The sequence below is a fragment of the Aplidium turbinatum genome, chromosome 2 (assembly GCF_918807975.1).
Source record: "Aplidium turbinatum chromosome 2, kaAplTurb1.1, whole genome shotgun sequence".
Classification (NCBI taxonomy): Eukaryota; Metazoa; Chordata; class Ascidiacea; order Aplousobranchia; family Polyclinidae; genus Aplidium; species Aplidium turbinatum.
In genome coordinates, this window is record NC_137473.1 from 23,335,254 (window position 1) to 23,342,465 (window position 7,212).

At 38.0% G+C, this 7,212-nt stretch overlaps 1 long non-coding RNA gene across 1 annotated transcript; it reads left to right on the forward strand.

Annotated features, from left to right (window-relative positions):
- The first annotated feature begins 1,246 nt into the window (after nucleotides 1-1,246).
- Nucleotides 1,247-6,041, forward strand: LOC145765311 (uncharacterized). Its single transcript, XR_014288558.1, has 4 exons — nucleotides 1,247-1,380; nucleotides 4,117-4,301; nucleotides 5,224-5,352; nucleotides 5,862-6,041. It is a non-coding gene; the product is annotated as an uncharacterized LOC145765311 (long non-coding RNA).
- Nucleotides 6,042-7,212: the final 1,171 nt, after the last annotated feature.

Here is a 7,212-nt window from a genome sequence, read left to right on the forward strand (position 1 = left end):
AGTTTCCCGTACCATGTGTTTCAGGCAAGCACTTTAAAAAAACCATAAACATCTTATAACAACTAGACAGCGCATCTCGATTGAAGAAATTAAAAAAAGGCATTCGCCATTGTTACTGTCTCAAATTTGCGTGAAAGCTGCGCTGTTACAGCCAAGCCATACAACAAAATCTGTCATTTTTACACTGATTCAACGTCTACAGACGTTTGTTAAGATAGAATTTTTGTTAAGCGTTTTACGAACCAATTTAGCTTGTATTTGCTTGCAAGTTTTCTTACCAATGCGGTAAAACCTAATTTTTAAATAACATTTGTAGCCTACACAGTTTTGACTAGTGTAAAAATATGATTATTGGTAACGGTGCATTCAAACACATGATCCGAGAGATTGGTAAATATCTTGGAATAATATTTACTCCTTTTATCATCTGAATTGTATTTTCTTCGTTTTCTACATCCATATGCACAGCACACCATATCTAAAGCATTGACAAACGCGAGTAATTGGTACATTGTAAAAAATGGCGGACATCTGAACGTGCTTTTTCAAAATTCGCTAAAAAGAGATGACGATGCGCATGCGCAGTCAGAAACTACAATTGTCTGTGACGTGAATCGTAAAAAACGCGCGAAAACCCAAATGGAGTTGGACGCCATTTGCATTTGCAGTTTTGTCTTGTTCGCTTGCAGAATCAATGGAAGTTTATTTGTCAAGTTTTCTTCCGTATTTGAGTTCATAGCAAAGTAGTCACTTGCCTAATGTCCCTACCATGTTTAAATGCCCCAGTTGAATGACTTTTTAGTACGGATAGCTTGAAGAACATTAAAACTGACTACAGGAACAGTTTAAAGTCAGAAAATTTAGTTGGTTTGCTACACACCCAAGGTATGAAGTCAGCTGACAAACTGGGATTAAGGGATCGAGCTAAATTGTTGCAGTTGGCAAGGGCTCATGAAGTTCAGCTACAGATGCTGAAGCACATGAACTAATCAACTAATTACTAGTCGAATTAGCTCTCATGAATAGGCTAAGTCGATAGTCGTGCACAGTTTATGTCATTTTTAGCATGTGATAAGCATTGGGAAATCTTCACTGTATCCCTGTAATGTTAAACATCACTGTAATTTAACATACCGTACTGCTTTTTGCTGTGAGACTTTGCCCACTAATACAACAAAGTTATGTAGAATGGTTTTTGCTAGTGTTGTTGTTTAAACCGCTTAACTCTTGCTTTTTGTTTCAGAACGTAAAACTGTTTGAATGTAATAATGATTTAGGGAACTTTGATGTAATCTAGGAATTTTTAGACATAGCTTTGGGGACTTTCAGGTTTTCATTTATGAGAGCACTGCCCAAATGAATGATCATCATGAAACTCAGGTAAGGTTTATTTCAGTTGACTCTAATCTATTCTTCAGGGTAAACTATTTAATACTTTTTACGGCAATTACGTGACCTGTTTATTGGTTTTGAAGTAACATTTTTAGAAGTAGCCTACTCGATTTTTTCAAAAAGTGGTATCTTCACTTTCAAGTGGCATAAAAATGACTATTATGTCAACGAGAAGTTTTTTATCAGGATTCGAATGTTGCTACTATCACCACATTATGTATATACCACAAGTTTTTTTGCAGATTGTTTTATGAAGTAGATTGCGCAGCATCGGATGCAACCTAATTAGTACCACCATGAACAATTCGTACCGTCAGTTCGTACCTTGAAAAGATCAAAAAAAAAATTAAAAAAAGCCGAAGTCGCTGATCACAGTTTCTGCAAATATTTTAAAATTTTTCCGCAAACAAACAAAAACTCTTAGGATCATTTAAAGAAATTTTTAAATGTTTGCGGAAACTTTGATCAACCCTAATCCCGAACCCTTTTAAAATGTTTGCGGAAACTCTAACCAAGCCTAACCCTTTTAAAACGGTATGCCTACCTCTAAATACCCATTGTCAGGCATAGTAGGCTTTTTGGGGGTTTGTGGAGCATTTTCAGGGGTTGTCAGGTATTGTGGAGTAGGCTAACTACTTTCAGGCATTGTTGGGAATTTCCAGGCATTGTCGATCATTATCAGTGGTTGACGGGTTTGTTAGGCATTATAGCATTTTCAGGGGTTGTCAGGCATTGTAGAGTAGCTACTTTCAGGCATTGTCGGTAATTTCAAGGCATTGTCTAGGATTTGTCTAATGCCTGACAATGGGTATTTAGAGGTACCCCTTTTTAAATGTTTGCGGAAACTGCGAGTGCGATCGGCGACTTCAGCAAGCTCTTAGGATCATTACCAGAAATTTTAAAATGTTTGCGGAAACTGTGGAAAAGTGGAAACTGCGATCAGCAACTTCGGCTTTGTTCTATTTTTTTTTCACTCGATCTTTTCAGTTTGTTTGTTTGCGGAAACACCCTAAACCTTGACCCTTTTAAAATGTTTGCGGAAACTGCGTTCAGCGACTTCGGCAAACTCTTAGAATCATTACCGGAAACTTTAAAATGTTTGCATTACCGGAAATTTTAAAATGTTTGCATTACCGGAAATTTTAAAATGTTTGCGGAAAAACGGAAACTGCGATCAGCAATGTTCTATTATTTTCTCTCGATCTTTTCAGTTTGTTTGTTTGCGGATACCGATGCCTAGCTAATCGATATCTAATCCTTTTAAAATGTTTGCGGAAACTACGATCAGCGACTACAATCAGCGACTGCTTTTTTAATTTTTTCTCTTGATCTTTTCAAGGTAACTGAGGGTACGAATTGTTCATTAGGGTGGAGTGAAAAATAAAAAAAATTGAATTTCAAAAAGTGGTCTTGATATATGGCCCCAAATATCAAATGAAATACTTCTATCATAATTTTGGGTTCTTGCACCCTCTAGTGGCCGTGCAATTTCACCAAACGAGCTGAAAATAGCTAATTTTGCCATATCTTGATAACTGCTTATACTAGAAAGTTAGTTTTTGGCTTAAATGCTGCAGAAGTAACATGTTTCTATCTTATTTCCAAAGAACTTTCTCTTAAAAATGTACAGAAAAAAGTTACAAGCAAATTACTGATTTTTTAAAGTAAAATCAAGCACTGATGCAGTGGGTGCGATGTCAAAAGTGTATAATGATTGATCTTATGACTGTGAAACATACCCCATCAAGTAAAACTACTTTTAAAAACTTACTCAAACAAATGAAGTCCTCTTCTAGTATAAATACACTTGATCTTAGCAATCAAAGAATCAATAAAACAGTCTAGTTTCAAAGTGGACTTCGAGTAACCCACTATTTTTATGGCTGATTCACACTGTCACAGTTCGGCTTCAATGAGGCAGAATATAGTTTTGTTTTAGAAATTCTTAAATAAACTGAATTCATTGTGTGCATATTTAATTTGTATTTCAAATGTCATATTGGAGTCAAAACGCTTAGTGTGAATCAGTCCTTCACATTCTTACAGACATGCTGTTGTATGGTTTGTATCACACAACTCCATATTGAAAACACAAAAATTTCAAAGCTGGTTTCAGCATCACACAGTATTAGTCTGCACAAACATTAAAATCGTGTTTGGTATTGAAGAATTTCGTCAGCTTTCGGGACTTTAGTTTTTGTCTGATAGTGATGAGGCCATCTCTACGTTTTAATCCAAATACATGAGCAGATGCTTGATATCTTTGAGGTTTAAGTGGACAACTTGGTGAAAATATTTAGCCTTGATGTTAATAACTGGAATTTGGAACAATCTGATGTTGGTATCAATGTTACTGTTTGGAGGTTTGGGTTCATTTACATACCCACCTTCAAAGTTGTCAATTGGAATGTGGTATTGTGCGTTTGATTTACGCATATCTGTGATCTTGTTTATTGCAAGTCTTCAGAGGTTACACTGCAGTTGGTTGGATAATTCAGCTAAAAACAAAAACGGAAATAATTGTAACGAACACTTCATAGGTGTCATGAAAACAGGGTGGGCAAAACATATTTTGTTAAAATAAAGCCCACCCGGCCCACCCTATTTCGACACCTATGTACGCTGGTAGCCTGGTACGCACCGCGACTGTTTGATGGGACTGCTTTCTATGCTGTTTTAACGATCTCGGCTTATGCATTTCAACATCCATCTGTTCTATTGCAGTTCAAACAACTGTGTCGTATCTAGGAGGAAAAAGCCTATACGACACGGTTAATCGATTGATGCCTCAGGTGATGTTAAACGAAGTCGCAAGTTACGTCTCGCGGACCGGGAAGGGGAAAATACATTAAGTGGAGAGAAAAAGTTTTCTTTTGATTCCATGCAAAACTTAAAGAACATGGTCGTAGGTAAGTGTTTGTTTAAGTTTTGTATTCACCTCTTGTTGGTATGATATCGTCTCCAGAAAGAATACTTACTGTTCATGATTAATTTTCAATGAAATAACAACCTTGGATATATCATAAGTTTTGCAGCATCTGAAGTTTACCTTTTTCGTAATCTTTTTTGTCAATTTGCTGTTTACTATCCCTGATTAATGCCTCAGTCTAGATGTAGTTGAAAAACACCTGCTGTTTACTCGTGTGCAGTAAAAAAGATGAGATTAGAAAGTTGATCTGGCCGATTTCGCAGGGAAGGGTGGCCTTCTCTGCGAAAAGGTCAGGAAGGCCGACCTTCCTGGGTTCGGCGGCTATGCTTATGGTGATGTCCTCGCTTTTATTTTTATTACAGCTCTCCTGATGATCGTGCCACGCACGTGAAACAGACTGTAGACTCTGTAGAGCAACGTTCTTAACCTTTTCTGACCCGTTACCCCACTTTAAGCAATTAAGCATGTTGGGCATCTTAAATCTATTATTTGTCTATTAAATCCCATAACCTTGTCCATTTGCCCTGCAAGCAGTTCAAGGCGTTTATGTCAGAGAAAAAGTCGCACAAATAAGCAACCTTCGACAAGAACACGTTGTTCTGCATCTTCTCGTGAAGACTTCCAAACAGCAGCATAAAATTAATTCCATTCGTACCAATTTTATTAGTCTTTGGCAATCAATTGAATGGAATAGCCAAAGCCAAACCCAACAATGATTTAAGTTTGATTAAAAATTGGTAATAATTTGCACTGTCCTGCTCATTGCCCTCTGGAAGACCTCAAACTTCCCCAGATTGAGTAATTACCCACAGGTTAAGAGCCGCTGGCCACTGCTGTAGATGATTGTGTAAAAATAAAAATCGATGTAACATTATTTGTTTACAAAACTGCTTTACTTATAGATGTTGTCCAGAGCAATACGAAATCATGCACTCTACAAGAAATCGACCACAAACTGGGCGACTGGTTTAAGACGTGGGAAGACCGCGATGGGGGCCGGCTTAAACGTCTTGCTACAAAAAGTACTGCGGGTATGTTCATTTGTTCTCTCCGTCACTGACAAATCGTTACTATTCTCTCAATAAGGGCAATAAAAGCATTTTTATTTACTTAACCAGCGATTAGTTTATTGCTGGAGCAGAACTTCAAGAAATATACACACATTTTAAGACTTGACTTCGAAGATCTATCAAACGATAACAATAATAATTTGCACTGGTTAGAGAAGGCAAACCGCATTAACACGATTAACGAATGTGCATTAATGTTAGAGGTTGATAGAACATAACGGTATACCCATTCCCCACCCCATCGTATAGGCTACGAATTACAGAATTAAAACATACTGAGGAATGTTAGGATGTATTAAAAAAATGCTTGTTATTGTAACATAACCGGGTGTTGCATACACATATCCATGGGATATGTAGCAATTAGAGTCTGTTCTTTCACGGTGCTGTAAACACGACCTAATTTGCACTGTACAGTATATTTTCTTTCATCCCTGCTTTCTTTACAAATGTTGCATATTGTTTTATAGGTACTTGCGTTTGAGCCGCCACAGATCACGTTGTTACATCCAGGCGCAGTCTTCTGATGAGGCATGAAGTACCTCAGTCCACTGTGTTTTTAGACTTTTATGCATGTCTTGTCGTAGCTGTGAATTGTGCATGGGTGGTGCATTTTACCATTCGAATAAATGTATTTTTCAACAACTTTACGTTTGTTTACATCATTGACTTAAATTTGCTCAGTATAAGAAGATGGTCATCGTATTGGCATATTGGATCATCAGGACAGTGTCAACTTGAAATTGCAGGTTAAGTTTAACCAACGTTGCTCAACTACAACGATTAGTGCAAAATATGTATGGCCAACTGCGACGAAAAGTGTAAAGTGCGTTTGGCCAGCGTAGGTACCAACGATGAACTACGTTGGCAGTAGAGTTGGGATTACGTAGGCCCAAAGATTTTAAAATAAGTCGGCTCAACTGCGACGAATGGTGCAAAATACGTTGGGCCATCGTAGGGTACCAACGATGAACTACGTTGGGTGCAGAGTTGGGATAACGTTGGTCCAAACATTTTAAAGAAGTTGTCCCAACTGCGATGAATGGTGCAAAATACGTTGGGCCATCGTAGGGTACCAACGATGAACTACGTTGGGTGCAGAGTTGGGATAACGTTGGTCCAAACATTTTAAAGAAGTTGTCCCAACTGCGATGAATGGTGCAAAATACGTTGGGCCATCGTAGGGTACCAACGATGAACTACGTTGGGTGCAGAGTTGGGATAACGTTGGCCCAAACATTTTGAAGAAGTTGTCCCAACTGCGACGAATGGTGCAAGATACGTTGGGTCAACTTCGGCCACAACGTAGTGCCAACGGAGGAGCATTATTTTACCAACTGTCACACTACGTTGGGCCGAAGTACAATGTTTGCTGGGTTATGTACTCAAGCACAAATCATAACAAAATTAAAAACAATAAAGTGCAACGATGGCGCATGGAACTAAATGAGTTAAATTTTGACATTGTTTACCGCTCTGGGAAATATAACTCCGCTCCCGATGCACTGTCCAGAGCATACATTGCTACGATGCATAATAATGTGCTACACGATATTCATGTATCTTTATGCTATCCTGGTATAACTCGTTTGCTTCATTTTGTTCGAACTAAAAATCTACCTTATTCTGTCGACGACGTTCGGAAAACGGTGCAAAACTGCAGCGTATGTGCAGAAATCAAACCTAACTTTTATAAACCACCTAATGCGCATCTTGTTAAAGCTACCCAGCCATTTGAGCAACCGAGTTTAGATTTCAAAGGCCCTATGCCGTCTGTGTCCAAGAACAAATACATGTTAACAGTTGTGGACGAATTTTTTC